At 38.9% G+C, this 19,668-nt stretch overlaps 2 long non-coding RNA genes across 3 annotated transcripts; one reads left to right on the forward strand and one right to left on the reverse strand.

Moving 5' to 3' along the window:
* Window positions 1–684: 684 nt before the first annotated feature.
* LOC126292103 (uncharacterized) lies at window positions 685–9,396 on the forward strand. 2 transcript variants are annotated; one of them, XR_007551998.1, is made up of 3 exons: window positions 685–772; window positions 8,275–8,348; window positions 9,005–9,396. It is a non-coding gene; the product is annotated as an uncharacterized LOC126292103 (long non-coding RNA). The 2 variants fall into 2 exon arrangements; XR_007551997.1 differs by lacking the exon at window positions 685–772 and adding an exon at window positions 5,438–8,130.
* Window positions 9,397–12,726: 3,330 nt separating this feature from the next.
* Window positions 12,727–18,401, reverse strand: LOC126292106 (uncharacterized). The gene is made up of 3 exons (XR_007552000.1): window positions 18,312–18,401; window positions 18,086–18,221; window positions 12,727–13,706 (listed from the first exon to the last, which is right to left on the reverse strand). It is a non-coding gene; the product is annotated as an uncharacterized LOC126292106 (long non-coding RNA).
* Between the last annotated feature and the right edge of the window lie 1,267 nt (window positions 18,402–19,668).

Raw genomic sequence — 19,668 nt, forward strand, 5'->3', positions numbered from 1 at the left:
CAGTTTGTTTTTCAGTTGACGTAAAGTAGTATTTTGTGTGTTTCATAAATTTATTTGAACTGTGCAGAAGTTCAATTTCAGATGACTGAATATCCATAAATAACAATCAACAGAAATAATAATAAATCGGATTTTGTAGACTTTACAGTACATCCTTGGTTTGTAGCACAAATTTTTTTCTAGATTAGCTGTCTAGTTATTTATTTGTGTAACCTACTATTCCACTTTCGATCGTGCAAGTGGAGATAATGTGCTTTAGGATATGTGGAAATGTAAAAATCATTTATATATGCATGCAATGTCAGATGATTTTTTTAAATCTAACTTGTGCTAAAGTTCGTTTATTTCCACATGATTATGGCCACACGCCCAAAATCGCAATATTGAGTTTTAGAAAAAAAATTCACAGTCAAAAGTTGACGAAGTAATTTACGAAAATTTTCACAATGTAGACTGCAGCAACGAGTAGTTAATGTTTGTTTTTGATTGAGATTTCTTTTATATATTACTTTGCAAGATCTCAAAAACCTTTATTACTGCACTATGCAGCCCACATTCAAAGATTAAATGAAAAATTTTCTCATCTAATTCATGTATTTAGAAATAAACAGGAGAGATTTTCACCCCATATTTTTTCGTATTGAAGTTCACAGCCAGGCCACAAGTAGCGTTGGTGTCGTTCTGTGTTTCCGCATAATAATGTGGTCTTTGCACTTCTACTACATTGGTGTTCTGTGGTACCGCCGCCTTTAGTGTTGCATGCATCATGGAGGTAAGAATCTTACCTCCATGGCATGCATAGAGATATTACCTACATGGTTGCATGGGTGAAATATCATGGAGGTAGAATAAGGGGAGATAGCGCTACAGACGTTGTTTTGTAGCCAGTGGGCGGGGCCTGCCGCCATCTTGGATCCCCCAAAACATTGGCAGACTAGTGTTTACAATTGCTTCTTATTCGTCATTTCTGTCTTGTGCACAGGATGTTTGTGTTATATAGTATATGTTACACAGTGGTAGTGAACAACACAGCATAAGGAACGCAACTTCAAACGTTTTTATTGTCTTAAATGCGTATTCGATACAGTAATACGACGCATCAGGTTTATACACTTCAAATAACCGAGAAAAGAAATATGTGATATAAAAAGCGTGCTTTCGTAATCCATTTCTATTCACTTTGATTGTGTTTGTGTCGATTATTGATGAAGCCAGAACGCCAAAAGTAATGATTGATAGTTTGGAGGCACCGATTTGTATTCGTCGCATTTTCAAGTCAAATACAAATTTTAAATGTTCAAGTTTGCAAGAAACTTACCTTATTTCCTTTGGTGTCCCATAGACATATACAGGGATGGTATAAACAAGCCAGCTGTCATGTCAACAAAGTGAAAGATTTGTTAAATTATGAAGGAAAAAGAACTGAATTTAAGATTATCAGGCCCATTGTAGTTTACACGTGTGCTTTGTTTTTAATTTGTACCTACCAAGTGATATTCAGTGTGGCAACCAACAGCAATTTCTGGGGTAACACGACAGCACAGTGATTAATGTAATGATCTAAATAGCCTGGACGTAGATAGGGAACTTTGCGTTAACAAATATGTAACCCTTTAAGTACTTACAATTTAACCACAGTAACGGGTGTTCCACACATCTTACTCGAGATTTAATTAACTACATGTAGTTATATCTTTATATTAAATTATTGCATTTTAAAACATTAGTCCCCATTTCCAGTATATTTCTTGCCAGGACTTTTCAGTTACTCGAGAATAACCAAACAATGAAAACCAAATGTATTGCTCACCTCCTTCCAATTAATTTTAAATTCCATTTTCAGGGTTTTAGAGCACACACAGTTACAGCAAATAAGTCAGTAACAGTATTAATATCCCATGCAATTACTTTTATTTATTCATTCTTTCATCCATCCATCACCCAGGTAACATTTAGTACATTTGACATTTTCAATACAACACATTAGTGAACACAAGTATGAAAAGTAATTTATTTTTTCTCTATACTGAGTGGACAAATGCTGACATTGCAAAATATACGTAAGCAGTTAAGAATTTACTTTTTACAGACTAAACTGAAATGAGACAAATTTGATGAGTGCAATACAACATGAAGAAGAAAAGCAACATTTTACATGAAGAAGAAAAGCAATATTTTACACAATATTGCTCTAAGAGAGAATTCCCCAGTTTCAAAATTCACATTTCAATTGCATGACATTCTGTGCCAACATGCTGCCAATTTTAATCACTTGTACTTGACAAAGTTGCACAGTTCTTTGATTAACATTTTCAATTCTAAGTAAAAAGTGTTTGATTGATGCAACTGGTAGTCTACAAGATCTGACTCACTGACAAATTTTGAAAGTGTTTTCCAAAATATTAGTCAAAGTCAACTCATCTGGGCATAGACACACAAATCTTGGATAACACACAGTATTGAAAATCTTAAATAGAAACGATAGAAAGATTTAAGAAGCAGGGTATTATACTTTATGATGAACAGCATTTTACCATTATTTATGGTGTATTAATAACATGCAGAAAAAAAATGCTCCATTGAGAGAGAAATTTCAAATTCATTGGCCCTTAAAAAGCACCAGCTTTGTGTATGCTGATCTCAACTTTTTTGCATGCAGTGCATCTGTTGCACATTTTGCAGAGTGTTTCTCCCGTGTCAGCAGATACCTTTTGGTAATCACCTTGATAAGCAGCAGTAAATGATAGTTTAATGGATGCTGATCCTTCATGTGTTCGGTCAAGTCAGTGAATATTGGTCTGTACAGAAATGTCGTGAGTATTTCTGACACACACTTAGTATATAGGTGCTTTTGGAACTTCCCAATCTCGAGCAGTGTACTTTCGAATGTCTTTTCTGCAGAAAGGCAAATGTCAACAACATCATTTGATGGTGAAATTAAACCACCCTACTCTTCATATATATAAGGGAATATAAGGTATGACTGCCATCACCTCGCAACACAGATAAGCATTGTTCACACTGAAGTGTACTTTCTTAAGTGGCGAATGACAAACCCTGCAATGTACACTACAATATGGGCAGCCACTTCAGACAGAAACACACCAGCTGGCAGGAGTGGCCGTGCGGTTCTGGGCGCTACAGTCTGGAGCCGAGTGACCGCTACGGTCGCAGGTTCGAATCCTGCCTCGGGCATGGATGTGTGTGGTGTCCTTAGGTTAGTTAGGTTTAATTAGTTCTAAGCGACTGATGACCTCAGAAGTTAAGTCGCATAGTGCTCAGAGCCATTTGAACCATTTTAGAAACACACCAGCTTCAACATAGTCATGGTCATGAGTCACTAAATAGCTGTCCATGTCTACTAACTGTGAGCGAGTGGAGGTGAGATTTTGTGTTCTTCAATACTCTAGCCACAGTAAGTCAGAATAGAGATATCTTAAAGTGCTATACAATTGCCTTTCTCAGACTCGCGAATCTCATTGTGTACTAATAGCCTTTTGTAGGCAGACATGAACTGACATGCAATTGGGTTATTATGCCACCCACCACGACTATGGATAGCACTGAAAAACATTTCTAATTGGTCTTGAGAGCACTTGTAAATTGGTAGGAATTTCAGCAAAGCCCCAGAAGATTGAGGCTCAACTAGCTTCGAATACAAGTGTAAAACACTGTGTATACAAATTATAAAGCCAACAAATCCCGTCTTCCTGTTGGAGTCCACAAGTTTTATGTTATGAGGCACTGAAGACACCGAAAGTGTTTCAATGTATTTCTCTGCATCCAACAAAAATCCTTCCACAACTCTAAAGTTATGAACTGTCAGAGGATTCTTCCACTGATTCTGGATTAGGCTCCTCGAATTCAGCACATCGAGAAGGCTATTGAATATGCGGATAAATTGTATAGTTGCAGATGCATCATCAAAGCCAGGGATCTTTGTATAAGAACAATATTGCATTGCATCTGTCACAGAGTTGCTGAGCAGCTGGGCTGCTAATCTAACTATCATTTTGTTGTGTAAAAAACTGATATGAGAGCCTGCAATGCTGTTGCCTAAATGAAGCCCTTCTTTCACCTGTATCTTATGAAGCAGTTCAAAAAGGTACCAAGAAATCACACCACCTTTCTCATCCCAGGGACATGCATATAAGGCCTCATCCCAGAAATATTTATTCTCTTCTAAGGAATTTCTCACTAATTTCAGCATATATGGAGGATCTAGCAGAAATGCCACTTCAAAAGTAATTTCAACAATAAATGTTGTCTTTAAATTATCAAGGACAAGATTGCATCCCAAGTATTTGGCCATGGATAAATTTGTGGCACAACCATCACAAGACAGAGAGACCACCTGAACACCACTGGCACTGGCAAGGCTAATCCATTGTTGAATTATTTGAGCTTTCTGCTCCCCCGTTATCCCAGAAGTAAAAAAGTACCCCACTGGTAGCTTCCAAGCGGCATTAATAGCGCACATCATCAGTACAAATGCCTCTTTAGCTACAGGTAAGCTATCCATGGCTATAGAGGACCCCATATCAACATAACCATAGTACTGACTACCATCAAACTCAATGTGTTACCTAATTGCAATCTCATCAACCAATAGGATGCAGAGAATACTCTGACCTGATCCTGATGCTTTAGGTCTAATTATGGCAAAAGCTTCAGAAGTATACCCACATGCCACACCCGCAAACTGGTACAACCTTGATAATGTTCTAGGATGTGGTAGACATGTATTAAAAGTATTTCTGACATACTTATATGCTCTTGGAGAGTAAAAGTATAAGGTTAAGGCAAATGGTCGTAGTTTTGGTCTGTACGTTCTAGGCACACTCTGACAGTTTGTTTTTGCAGTTTGCCGTTGGAACAACTCCTTCTGCATTCCAGCAATACTTCCCAGGACAGTAAGGCCACTTTCATCAATAAAATTATTTTTCCGAAGTTCATTAATAACACTGTTCAAAGATGTTACTTTCTTTTTTAGATGTCGTTTTGACTGCTGAAGAACTTTTATTTTTTTCTTGTATTCTTCATTTTTTGATGATAAAAAACTCACATCCCTCTTGAGTTTTTTTTACCACAACTGATGCTTCATCATGTCTACTACTTGAACACTTTGTGGTCTCAGCAGCAAGTATAGACACTTCAGATTCAGTTGCAGTCTTGGTGGCTAAATCTGTAGTGCTTTTTGTAGCCATCTGCCTTTCTACTGGTGGTGGTCTCTTTCTAAAAAAAAATGAAAACAAAAAACTTAGTTAAAACATTGCAACTAAAATGTGCCACACACACACACACACACACACACACATATATATATATATATATATATATATATATATATATATATATATATATATATATTAAAAACAAAGATTCCAAGACTTACCAAGCGGGAAAGCGCCGGCAGACAGGCACATGAACAAAACACACACACAGAATTACGAGCTTTCGCAACTGGCAGTTGCTTCGTCAGGAAGGAAGGAAGGAAAGGGAAAAATGAAAGGATGTGGGTTTTAAGGGAGAGGGTAAGGAGTCATTCCAATCCCGGGAGCGGAAAGACTTCCCTTAGGGGAAAAAAAGGACAGGTGTACACTCGCACACACACACACATATCCATCCGCACATACACAGACACCTCACTTGCAACTTGCCTCACAGCGCTCTAGAAACTCCAAAGTTAAATGTAAAATGTCACATTCTCATAGAAACTTTGTAAAGGAACATAATAATTACCTTGTGCACAAACAGATTTGCGTGCAGTATCAAGAATAACGAAGGGACATGCATATATGGTAGAGAAGACACTGAACACAGGTGCTTAAAGCTCATTAATCAGCTAGGGACAGAGCATGCTTTTGAAATTTCTGCTACAGAAAGAAAGTTAAATATAATTGCGAAAGTGGAAATGATTGTGCAGTAGAAGTCAAGGAAGTGATTGCATTGTCAAAGTGCTAAGCTGACACAGTCTGAAGTTATTTGGCAATCTTGTTTTTTTGCTAGGATTGGCCTGCCAGTTTAAATGAAATTAAATATAAATTTTTGTTTAACACCTACAGCAGCAGAAATAAGATCTGTAACCTTGCCAGAACACAGTCAAACAACAATATATGACAATAAAGGACAGTAAATGTTAATTTAATTTGCCTGAAAACTTCTAATTAAAACAAACAACTACCATACATTTCCGTTGCAATCTCCACATTTCAGTGTGTAAGTATTGCAATTGAAATCTCCAGACAAGTAGTTCTGGGTATTGAGGTTTTATACCGTAATTTTATGGCAGCTGAATTCCATATTGATATGCTACATTTCACGAATCTTTTGCTAGTGAGCAGGATAAGCGGGAAAAATTGATGGCACAGCTTCTTCCCTAATGCGGACTGACGAAACTGATGTTCGATCAGTATCTTCCTCCCGGAAATGCTGCGAACATATTTTACTGTACTTGGTTGGTTTCCAATCTTTCCTTCTCACAGCGTTCACCCAGAGAGCTCTTTGCATTGGATTGATAGGGAATCTAAAGTCAAGTCACAGAAATAAAACCATACAGTACAACTTCACAGTGCATCAGAATTTCAAGTATATATAAGAAAATAAAGCCCACTTACGAATGAAATGTGATTTGTTTAAACTTTAGACTACAACCAGAACGATTAGTACACCCGTAAGCGACGCAAGCCGGCATTTTTTTATCACAACACTTGACGACCACACGGAATCAAACCACCAAATGCAAATATTTTGGGGTAGGTAACGTGGCGGACCTTCTCTTGGGTTGGCTTCAAGTTTGTGACGTCATAACAACTCTTTTTATTTTTACCTCCATGTGAAATATGAGAGTTGAGATCTCTCTGGTGCACTTCTCACAAATTTGTAGATAACTTCTGCCATATTCACAAGTTTCTTCTGTGGGAGCTTCTTTTAATGAAGTGATTCATTTGATTTGTTCAGATGTAGCGAAAGTGATCGCCTCCGTTTATCTCGTTTTAGTGACAGAGAGAGATGGGTAAGTTACTGGGCTGACCCGTAAATGGAAAGTGAGGTTAGGTGACTGTGGCACAGTACAGCGTAATTTCTTGTAAGATGGATTTACCTGGTTACCTTACCGCATCTGTGAACCATCTATAACAGGCGAGGGGTTAAGATGGCGGCGAATATTGGTGAACCCGATTTTGCTGCTAAGATGATTTATAGTGTTGCAGTTGGAAAAGATGGCGTGTGTGTAGTGCGAAGTGAAATCGCTAAATATAATGAACGTATTCCAAGTTCACAGTGTGTAATCAACAGCCTCAGAAGAGAAAACTACAGCCTGAAGTACGAATATATGCAGCTGAAATCAAAACCATACATGGATGACCTACCAAACAAAGAGTGTCGGCAATTTGGAAGAAAGTATCCAACAACGGAATGCATTAAGGCGGCGGCACACAGGAAGAGATAGCTAACGTTGACGTGGTGCTCTACGAGTTTTGTAGCGCCACTTCCTGCTATTTCACGTTGAGGAGCCATTTTTCTCATGTGAAACACAAAATAAGTTCTGCGATATTTCGAGGCCGGCATCACACTATCAAATTTCTTTGTCAAAGAGTTGATAAAAGATGTGATCAAATATTCCATCAAATATTCCGTCAAATATAATTGACAAAGATCTTTCACGTAGCGGTAGAAGGGGTATTACAGTTTTCAACTTATATTTTTCTTCAAAGTTCAAGGTGACTGACAATAACAACTTGTTATTAACCGCAACAGTTGCATACACCACAAGTGCACTGTGTGAGCAAGCGGAAGAGAAGCGGGGAAAAAAAAGGAAACATACCTGGGTGAAGCCGTGGGTTTTACGACGACATGATAAAAGCATTCAACAAAATTAGTTACGTGAGCTTGTAGTGACGGACGTGAAGTCGTACATCAATTACTTAATAATGGATGAGCATACATTTCTGTATGTGTTCAGTGAAGTGAAGTGTGTCCTCATATCGCGAAGCACAATATGAAGTGCTACATCTGCAGAAGACAGTCCAAAGGATTGGCAAACAAAGTTCTAAAACATGAGGAACATGTACAATGTTCAGAATAGAAAAAAGGAAAGAAAGTATGAGAATCGGAGTTGGAACAGATGATGTAAGTATTCATTGTTCATCTAGCGGATTATTAATAACTTGGTAATTTCCAAGAACTTTAATACCAGTATTCGATAGTACACACTAACCTGGGAGAAAAGTACCGTGCAGCACATTTCATAATTTGTTTTCAATCGTTTTTCAGGTGTATACGCCAGCTTTGTGGTACTTTCACAGGTTAGAATATCTGCAAGAACACTACATCCCTTAGGTATTCAGGTTTGTACATTTACTTAAAACCGATTTTGTCCTAGTGTTTGTTATTCTGAAAAGCACTGTTAACTGCTCGGAAATATTTCCCCGTTATTCATGTAGTTATGTTTGAATTGCGGTATTTTGAAATAAATGTGTAAGTGTACATTTCCATGCAACATGCAAGTAGCCTGATTGTTAAATGTTGCATCTATTTACGTAGTAGCATCAAATGTAATATATAATTGAAGAATTTCATGTGTTGAGAGTGCAGAAGAGAGGACGGGAATATTACCTTGTCGAGAATTTTCACCTTTGAAAGTGGATCTGTAATTGTCTTGAAATGTCTGTCTGTATTTCACTGTCAAGTTTGCATAGGCCTCCTGTTAACCTGTTGCATGGTACTGTTATTGGTTGATTTTAATACTCACCAATATAGTGGGAGTGTAAGGATTACTACTTTCAACTAATCTTCGTTTGGAGTTTCCGTCTTAATATTTTTTAAAATATGATTGGGGTGTTGTCTGGCAACATATCTAACCCATCCTAATGGATTCTTCTGCTGGTGGTGGTTATTGATATCAATGTGAATTTGTCACATGCTCATAAAAAGTAATTTTTGTTTACACCACCCTAAAATACAAAGCTGGATACTTTTATCTGAGTTGTTTTATGTATTTCAGATGGATGAAAGCTCAGTCGATAATAATGCTGTGCGATCTTCCACACATGATCTGATGGTGGAGAATGATATAGACCTCAGTGAAGAAACTGAAGTAATAGGTGAAGTGCCTTCACCAGTAACTACGTAGAGTATAGGACAGAGTGGCACAGCAAGTAATTCTACACCAAAAAGAAGGAAATGGAGCGAGGAAGGGAGCTATTAAAGTGCTATTGACTTAATAGCTGAAAGATTACAGACTAATAGTGACGATGATGTAGACACATTTGTGAAATATTTGGCCACTGAGATGAAGACCATTAGAAGCCACGAAACAAGAATGTTAGTTAAACAACAAATTCTCCAACTCGTGTATGAGGCTGTTCTCAATCAATAAATGGTGTGTGAATCCGGTTTTTTATTTATTTATTTATTTTTAATCTACTCATTCTTTCAAGGAACCCACAGAGAATCTTATTTTCTTATCAACCCATAGAGATCTGAGAGTACCCTATTCATATGTGTGGCTTATCAAAATACTGTCAGCAGCAGCAGTTATGTGCCTTTGTGCTACCAAATCACATTAAATCCCATCAGTATGAAGAACGATGGTAAGGTGTGGGTAGTGTTAGTCATATTTTCTTGTGTTTTTCCATCATTGGTGTGAGTTGCATCATAAAAGTGATACATGCTAAATTAAATGCTATATTTTTGTACCATAACTAAGGGGCCAAACTTTTAAAAGCTTATTTGTGAAAGCTGTAAAAGTAGCTTCACAATTCATGTGTACATTGAAGAAGTGTTTAGAAAAGTAAAGCAGTCTAAAAGTGAAAGTATGACTCCATAGTTTATTTGTACTTACACAACAACTCCCATTTTTAGTGTAGAATTTTGAAAGGCAAGTAGGTTAATTTTTTAGTTATCATTTGGGAATGGCAGTGTGAGTATAGTTATTACACATTTCTCATTTTGTACATGAGTATCATCAGTACTTAGAGGCAGTGTCCTACCTTTAGGTTTAGTCATCTTCATAACCAGCAGCAGCAGCAACAACAAATGATTCACAATGGAACAGTAAATAATTGCTTATGCAATACACACCAAAACAATGATAAACTTGATTTAATAAAGTAAATAGTGACAGAAAAATGTTAGGCCTATAGTAGGCTTCAAGTTCACCTTAGTCATTCTAACAAAGAATAATGAAAACTGTCATAGGGACACCTCCATATGCCCAAGAAGAGTTAACACTACTGAGCTGTTACTTTTATATTCCTAATGAAATAGGTGTAACTTTAACCCAAAACAGATACCAGTTAGTTTCATGTTCCACGGATCACTTGCACGAAATATTGTAGTGACGTAGAAAAAGCGATTTTTACATACACATTCTAAATTTGTTTTGAAATATGGCAATATGCTGGACATTTATGAAGACTGTTTAAAACAAAAAGGTAAGTCCTGCCCACCACCTTTTACAAATTATAGTAATAGAAATTCTTCTAGAGAATAGGAGTTGTGAAGGAGAACCTTTAGTTTGCTTTAAAATTTTAATTTGCTGTCGGACATTTTATGCTACTGGGTAAGTTGTCAATTTTTGTCGCAGCATTGTGCAACACTTCTTTGTTCTAAAGACAACCTTAATATTGGGCAATGAATGTCAGTTTCCCTTCTGGTATTATAATTTTGTACATTGTTTCTTTTGAACTGCAGTAGCTTTCAATAAATTTCTCAGGGGAATATACTATGCAGCATTAGTCAGCCTCACTCCTTCATGCCTACAAGATCATAATTGATGCACCAGATATTACTCTTACAGCACATTTTTGAGCCAAGAGTGACCCCAAAACAATATTCCATTAAAACTTGATTTAATGTGGCTGAACTCAGTAAACTGGTGAAATTAAGTTATTAATATGTACATTGTTGTTAACCAGTATCTGCATACCATAGTTCAACAGTTTTTGAAGAGTAATTCAATGCTTTTGGTAAATTATTTGTGTGGGTCAGGAATAAGACGGAAACGTACTACCAAAATCTTAGAAAATAGCAGCAGGAGTATTTATCCTGTTTGGTTCTAACAGAAAACAGTTCATGAGCTCATACTTCTCCAATCTACACTCCTGGAAATTGAAATAAGAACACCGTGAATTCATTGTCCCATGAAGGGGAAACTTTATTGACACATTCCTGGGGTCAGATACATCACATGATCACACTGACAGAACCACAGGCACATAGACAAAGGCAACAGAGCATGCACAATGTCGGCACTAGTACAGTGTATATCCACCTTTCGCAGTAATGCAGGCTGCTATTCTCCCATGGAGACGATAGTAGAGATGCTGGATGTAGTCCTGTGGAACGGCTTGCCATGCCATTTCCACCTGGCGCCTCAGTTGGACCAGCGTTCGTGCCGGACGTGCAGACCGCGTGAGACGACGCTTCATCCAGTCCCAAACATGCTCAATGGGGGACAGATCCGGAGATCTTGCTGGCCAGGGTAGTGGACTTACACCTTCTAGAGCACGTTGGGTGGCACGGGATACATGCGGACGTGCATTGTCCTGTTGGAACAGCAAGTTCCCTTGCCGGTCTAGGAATGGTAGAACGATGGGTTCGATGACGGTTTGGATGTACCATGCACTATTCAGTGTCCCCTCGACGATCACCAGAGGTGTACGGCCAGTGTAGGAGATCGCTCCCCACACCATGATGCCGGGTGTTGGCCCTGTGTGCCTCGGTCGTATGCAGTCCTGATTGTGGCGCTCACCTGCACGGCGCCAAACACGCATACGACCATCGTTGTCACCAAGGCAGAAGCGACTCTCATCACTGAAGACGACACGTCTCCGTTCGTCCCCCCATTCACGCCTGTCGCGACACCACTGGAGGCGGGCTGCACGATGTTGGGGCGTGAACGGAAGACGGCCAATGGTGTGCGCCGTAGCCCAGCTTCATGGAGACGGTTGCGAATGGTCCTCGCCGATACCCCAGGAGCAACAGTGTCCCTAATTTGCTGGGAAGTGGCGGTGCGGTCCCCTACGGCACTGCGTAGGATCCTACGGTCTTGGCGTGCATCCGTGCGTCACTGCGGTCCGGTCCCAGGTCGACGGGTACGTGCACCTTCTGCCGACCACTGGCGACAACATTGATGTACTGTGGAGACCTCACGCCCCACGTGTTGAGCAATTCGGCGGTACGTCCACCCGGCCTCCCGCATGCCCACTATACGCCCTCGCTCAAAGTCCGTCAACTGCACATACGCTTCACGTCCACGCTGTCGCGGCATGCTACCAGTGTTAAAGACTGCGATGGAGCTCCGTATGCCACGGCAAACTGGCTGACACTGACGGTAGCAGTGCACAAATGCTGCGCAGCTAGCGCCATTCGACGGCCAACACCGCGGTTCCTGGTGTGTCCGCTGTGCTGTGCGTGTGATCATTGCTTGTACAGCCCTCTCGCAGTGTCCGGAGCAAGTATGGTGGGTCTGACACACCGGTGTCAATGTGTTCTTTTTTCCACTTCCAGGAGTGTATTTCATGAAATAGATCACTTCAGCATTTCCTAATATTTTCAGGAGTGTTATGGTAGGGAAGAAACCAATGTTGAATTCAGTAACTTTTGTGCCTTAAATCATTGCTATTAAGAGACTGAATAAATGTTGAAATTACCACCAACTATGATGTAACAGTTAATGATTTTTACTCTTCTGTATAATTGTGAGCAATAAGCACAACTTCATAGTAATTGCTGTAAGTCTTTATTGTTATGGAAAACTAAAAATTTTTCTCAACTGGGCTCTTGTGCCCACAAAATAACATTTATTATGCGTATTATGTACAGGAAAGTACACTAACTTCTGTACATAGACGTTGACTACAAATTGCAGGACAGAAATATTTGACGATATAGGAAAAAAAAAAAAAAATTCTTACATAACATATATAAAATACATAAAACTTAATGACAGATAAATGTGTACTGTTGTCCAAAGCTCTACTGTCATCACCACCTCCCAGCATCAACAGCCTCTTCTTGCCATGGAACAGTACTTATGGAGTTGAAATACATCTTGAAATCATCTCTGGCTTTCAATGCACCTGCAGCTGCATGCCTTCCATGTTGTCTTGGAATTCCTTCCATTGTTGAGTCCATAGATATGTTATGTATGTCTCCTGGTACATACCATCTGGGATGTTGCTCCAGAATAAAATTGTGTAGAACACAGGAAGTTCTGATGATTGTGAGATAAACGAATTGGGTTTAGTCGAACTCCAAATTTGTTTGACATTATGCAGTAAGCATTCTCCACTACTCTCCGGGCTCTGCTTAATCTATAATTAAACACCTTATGTCCCTTTGACAACCCTCTCTCGGGATAGGGTTTCATCATATATGGTTTGAGAGCAAAAGCATCATCTGCCACAAATACATATGGCAGGTCAGGTCCATCGAAACACTCCACTTTCTCAGGAAAAGGCAAATTCATGTTATTGCTTTCTAAGGCCTCTGATAGTTTGCTTTGGTTAAAAATTACCCCATCATTAACTCTACCACTGGCACCAATGGAGCACAATGCTGTCTCTGAAGTAGGCGCCTGCTGCTCTCAGTGCCCGGAAGGTTACCTTTTTACCATCAACTGCCCCTATGCAATGGGGGAATTGCCACAGCAAATTGAACGAGTGCGCTACTTGCTTCCACTTGTTAGCCGTGTTTGGAATCTGAAACAATATATATCCATTGCACATTAATATCATTAGGGGACATCTTGTAAAGTCCTATCTTAGAATCCAGATAGGTAATGCAGACTGTAAAGTTCTAAATTACTCAAAAAAGATACACAGTTCCCAACGCCAGATAAAGTGATTCAGTCTACTGAGAACAGTTGTAACATGCAGCATCAAAATACATTATGTTCCCTTTCATTAAAGTCATTCACTTTATAGCTACTATTCTTCTCCAAAGTATGAAGTCTATTACTAATAAGTACACCTGCTTCATACTCATCTACAGTCCTTGCACAGCTTATAAGTAGTACGCATTAGAGACCACTGACGTGGACACAAATACAGCATGTACTGCTGTCAGCATACAAATGTGGAAGTTGCTACTGTAGATCTAGCTGCCTTACAGGCGGAGGGGGGAAGAGACATGGCACACATTTTAAAGCTGTAGAAGATCTGATTGCATATAGCGCAGATAAACGGTTGAATCAGTATCCTTTGAACTAACCAAGTGAAGTTAATCAGTCTGTGCATGTGCTGCTCGGTCGCTGTAATGTGGACACTTTCTCCAATATGTTAAGGCATGGGAAGAGGCTCAGTCCCAAAGAACAACAATTTATGTACACAAGTCATGAATATTAGAATTAGTGTTCATGGTGAAATTAGTGAATACTTCCTGAACATTGTGAACACTGCAACTATACCCGCGCCGGCGAAACATTGCACTTGACAGTTCGCTTTTTGTCTAGTTAGGTTGGCTATACTGTAATAGCGATGACAGTTCGCTTTTTGTCTAGTTAGGTTGGCTATACTGTAATAGCGATATTGAAACAGCAGCCTCTATACACACAGCAGACGATACAGTTTTCCGTCCCGTCTCGAAAATGCAAACGATTGAGCAATTACAGTGTATATAAAAACTCGTTATTAGTTGTACTACAATGACAGGAAGTAAACAACCGTATAATAATTCATGTAAAAGCGTAACAATGCACACCATTTCATTAACAGAGCAAAGGAAAAAAAAAGAAAAAAAAAAAAACAATCATCTGACGACTGGTACTTTAAAATCAATAATGTACGTAGCTTACAAAATAAATAATAACCGAGATTGCAATAATTAACCAATATTAGTAATTTTTCACTCACCAATTTACAGCAATAATGGCACAATTCCATCCAGCTCGCCATTGTCACTGTTGTCCGATTCATCGCCAAAACCGTCCTCATCAGCAAGACAAATAATTAATTATTCATGGCCACTGATAATGCCTTCTATTGTCTCAGCTGCTCGTATAAGCTTCTCGACATGCTCTACTTTTTTTTCCATGAGGCTGCATCCACAGTCACAAGAGCTTCACGCAACAGCTTTTCCACCTCTGTTATTGTAAAGGACTTGTTGGTGTTCCTTACATACATTTTTACGTCACTCCATATTAACTCAATAGGGTTGAAATGGCAATGATATGGTGGCAGCCTTATTACAGTATGACCCTGCTCCTTGTCAATTTCGTCTACTACATATGTAAGTGCCGTAGGCTTATTTTCTTTAACAAGAGAATATAATAGAACCTTTGTCATACTCATACTCGCTGCAATATTTCGAGCCTATAACCACTGCACCATAACTTCTTTCCGATCATTTGTGGTTGGGGCTTTGTTCTGTATCACCGAATGATATGGAGCATTGTCCATTACAATTGTTGTAGGGACAGGAAATTGTTTTAAAAGGTTCCTGAACCACTCAACAAATCGTGTGTGATCTATATTTTCATCGTAATCACCAGTCTTTTTTGATCTAAAAACTAAAAGTGCGTCAGGGACAAAACCACTGGAGGAGCCTGCATGGACCACAATTAATCTAGCTCCTCTTCGCGTCGGCTGATGGCCGCTACTGCTGGGTGTGTTATCCGTCCAGCATTTACTGACAGCTTTCCCGGCATTAATCCACGTTTTGTCTAGCCAAATTAAGGAATGAACGTCTCTGCCCACAATTTTGTGCAAGAAAACGCTACGAGCGGTAACAATATGTGCCCTCTCTAACAGTACTTTGTGCCCGTCTACCGTTTTGTAACGGAAACCTATATTTTTAGCACAACTTTTAGTGATGTTTTACCATCCCTGAAGAGTTCACTTTCTTTTAAAGAGACCAATAACTTAGCTACAGTCGGATACTCTTTTCTCCTGTAGTAAGCATAAACATGCCTACGAAGTGCATCAGTCTGGAAAGAATCTAAATGTGTGATAGGACTAGACTGCTTTTTCTTCTTTCCTGGGGTTGTTAAAAATGTATTATTTGATCCAGACAGCTCGGAATCATTACGGTTCACTTCAGTATCTTCCAAGTTTTGCAGTAATACTCCCTTACTTACTACGGTTCTTGCACTAATTCCAAGAGTTTTCGACATATGTTGCACCACTTGATCGACATGAATTGATCGCTGTCCATAAATGCTTACGTAGTTTTTCTCCTGCTCGTAAAACTCATGAGTTCTGCATAGTAACTCCAGTACCTGGCTGTTTAGCGGCACCCCTTGACGCAAAGGATTGTCGCTAAGTGAACGAAGTCTTTTCGGTGGCATTTTCCAGGTATGTAAACTCACAACATAACAAAAATCACAACGATATAGCACACAGTACAACGAAACTACGTGGTAAACAACATAAAATTCACGTTGTTTGCACATTCGCTGAACAAAGCCGGAACTTTGACGTCACAGCACGTGAGTAACAGCAGTGCTCACTGCACTGTGATTGGCTGGCGCCCCACGCTGAACGCCTATTGTTCTTCACTTGTTGCTCTGTTACGTTGCCAACTTCATACACAAACGTCAAGTGCGATGTTTCAGCGGCCCGGGTATAGGGTATCTAAAAACCTAGCATTGTTTAAGACCATGTACTTCAGGCAAAACTTGTACAGGTTTATAAAAATTTTGGCATCTTGGATTATAACTGTCAACTAATTAAGCAAAAGACAGGCTCTGTAAAGCTGGCAAAAACTGCCAGCCTACAAAAGGATCTTCTCATAACTTCAAATACATACTTTCTCTTGGGCATTGGTAATTCAAACTTAGCAATCAAGTGTATATGGAAAACAATGCATATGCACCTTGTTGAAACTAATTTTTGTCATTCCCTAGCTAACTATCATAGGTTCAAACTGCAGATACTGGTACTTCTTGGTGAACAGAAAACCAGAGTTACAAGATAATATACAATGCAGAAAATAAAAATCTGAGTGGGATGTGTGAAAACATAAAACTTTTTAGTCATACCTGGATATAACATACAAATTTATGACGGGAGTAAACAGAAAATTCCCAGGAACTGACAAATTTTATGAATCAGTTTTCTCTGGTATGGTGGAGTAGAAGGAAAAACAAAACGCCTCAAAACAATTTTATCAGGGAATGAAATTGTACAGTACATTGCACAAAGAGAAGAAAAATATTTCTAAAATACATCTTTCAGAAGAGGCAGCTAAAATGTACTTCAGGAATAACGCATACTGCACTATTAACAATTACCATATAGTAACAGTTAATAACGAAAGGGGACAATTACAACTCCTATTGCATTAAGTGATCACAATGTACTACTCTCACAGAGAAATCATTTACCTAGACCTAAAGTGTATGATAGTAATGTTTTTCTCCTGAGCTCACATGTCATTCATCATGCTGGGATGCTGACTTAGTTTTACAGGTGGACATGAAGAGGTGTAGCTTATGTCTACGGGCATGGAACCACTTTTTTGAACAAACTGGAGGGAGTGCATGGAGCACAGCAGCATGTGTTTGGTTGATGAGTTATTAGCTGGTGTCCACAGTGAGTAAAAGCCTAGAATAAGGCCATGCCAAGACTCCCGCTGGCCCTCATCTAGGCCTTAGCCTCCATAGTTTGTGGAGTGATAAACTTATGTTTCATATTACTGTATAAGTTATCTGGTAAAAAGTGTGAATTATTGAAACAACATTGTATGACAGGGACCGACCTAGTGATGCAGTGCAGTTGTTAACACACAGATCTTGTATGGGGGAGGATGAGTTTGCTCTGTCCAGCTATCCTGATTTGGGTTTGATTAAATCATTTAAGGGGAATGCTGGGATGATTTCTTCAGTAAGGTCACTGCTGATCATAAAGACATAATTACATATTCTGTGTGTATGTACATACGAGCTATCTACTTTCATCAGCCCTATATCATGGTTAATATACTACTGCACTGAGAGAGGATGAAAATAAATAAGCATGATCACAACAAAAATCAGACAGCACTAAGTACTTAAAGCATTACTCTTCTTAATGCACCCAAAATTTTGACTGTAGGATTACCGTAGCCAGTTAGTTCTAAATACATGAAAGGTACATATTACCTTTATGCACTTGTATTCCAAATTATTAAGAATTGCCTGCAGCATTTCTGGAATAATTTTTGACGCAATTCTTGTTGCATAACACAGAGATTGGAATGTTTCTCCAGTCGCCAAAAATCTTAAAGTGACTGCCAGTCTGCAACAAAATAAGCACCGGTATAAGCAAAACAGCATTACACACTGGATATTTTTGTTATCAACGAAGATTTATGTAAATTATACTTACCAATAACAGTTTTATCAATTGTCTCAAGTTGGTGTCTTGGTGGGAAATGTCACTGCCAATTATACTCAGTAACTTCGAAAACACATCTTCATCCATTCTGGTGAAGTTCTGAAAAGACTGCGTCTTGTAATCTAAGTGAGAAAATAAGTTACATTAGGGCAGTAATGAATTGTTCTTCTACCATTATCGCGCTGCCGAATCCATTGTCATGTCCATAAACTTCTGTGGTGTTTTCTCTGCTCATCTTCCACACTAGCAAATTGAGTTTGATCCATATTCACTTTGTGAAACGTGTGCTGGGCATAAAACTCGTGCGCTAAATAAATTCAACAACAGCTGTGCTGTGCCTCGTGACGTGGTGTATCCCGTTTGCGTGCACATCAACATTAGCTGCCTCGTCCCGTGTGCAAGTGGCTTAACTGACATAGAACTTTCATCCATTCTTACATTTAATTTCTCTGTGAGTGAAAACTGAAAAATGTGTTGTAGTGTGGCAAAAATACGTTAACTGAAATTGCAATCTGTGACAAATTGTACAGAAAAAACATTTCAGTCATAATACTAGGCGACTTTAATGTAAATTTCCTGAATGAAAGTTATGACAGCATGGAGCTGGAGCAATTAATGAGCTGTTACAATCTAATGCAAGTAATTGAATTTCCCACTAGGGTAACTGACCACTCCAGTACTCTAATTCATAATGTGTTTGTTGGTAAGTCTAGGCACAGTAGCTTGACAGTCAGTCAAGTCCTAAATAGGCTGACAGACCATGATGCTATACTTCTGACAATCCACCATTGAAATGTGGTAAAATGTGAGACCAATAAATAAAGAAACAATGGAGACATACAGGCAGAAGCTACAGTTAGTTGACTCGTCTGAAGTATTCAACTCTACAGATGTCTACACAAAAGTTAATGTATTTATTAATTTAACATCAAATCTTTTTGAGGGGGTGTTCCAAATAAAAGAGTCAGAGAAAATCAATGTAACCCTGCATTTAAGCCTTGGATTATCCAGGGCATCAAAATTTCATGTAAAACAAAAAGAGAATTGTATGCCTCAACCAGACAGTCTAACAATACTGCAGTGATGGGGCAATATAAAGTGTACTCTAAGATATTAAGGAAGGTGATCCAGAAATCTAAAAGTATGTATCTACAAAAGGAAATTGACAAATCAAATAACAAAATGAAAACCATATGGAAATAGGCCTATGTTAAAAGTGAGACGGGGAAAAGCCTATCTGCCAAAGAAGTGATTAGCTTAAGAACTGGGAGCCTTTTGGTGGATGCTCCCAAAATGGTGGCTAATATCTTTAATAATCATTTCCTAACAGTCACCAACCAAAAGGGAT

This window comes from Schistocerca gregaria, chromosome 9, assembly GCF_023897955.1.
Source record: "Schistocerca gregaria isolate iqSchGreg1 chromosome 9, iqSchGreg1.2, whole genome shotgun sequence".
NCBI lineage: Eukaryota > Metazoa > Arthropoda > Insecta > Orthoptera > Acrididae > Schistocerca > Schistocerca gregaria.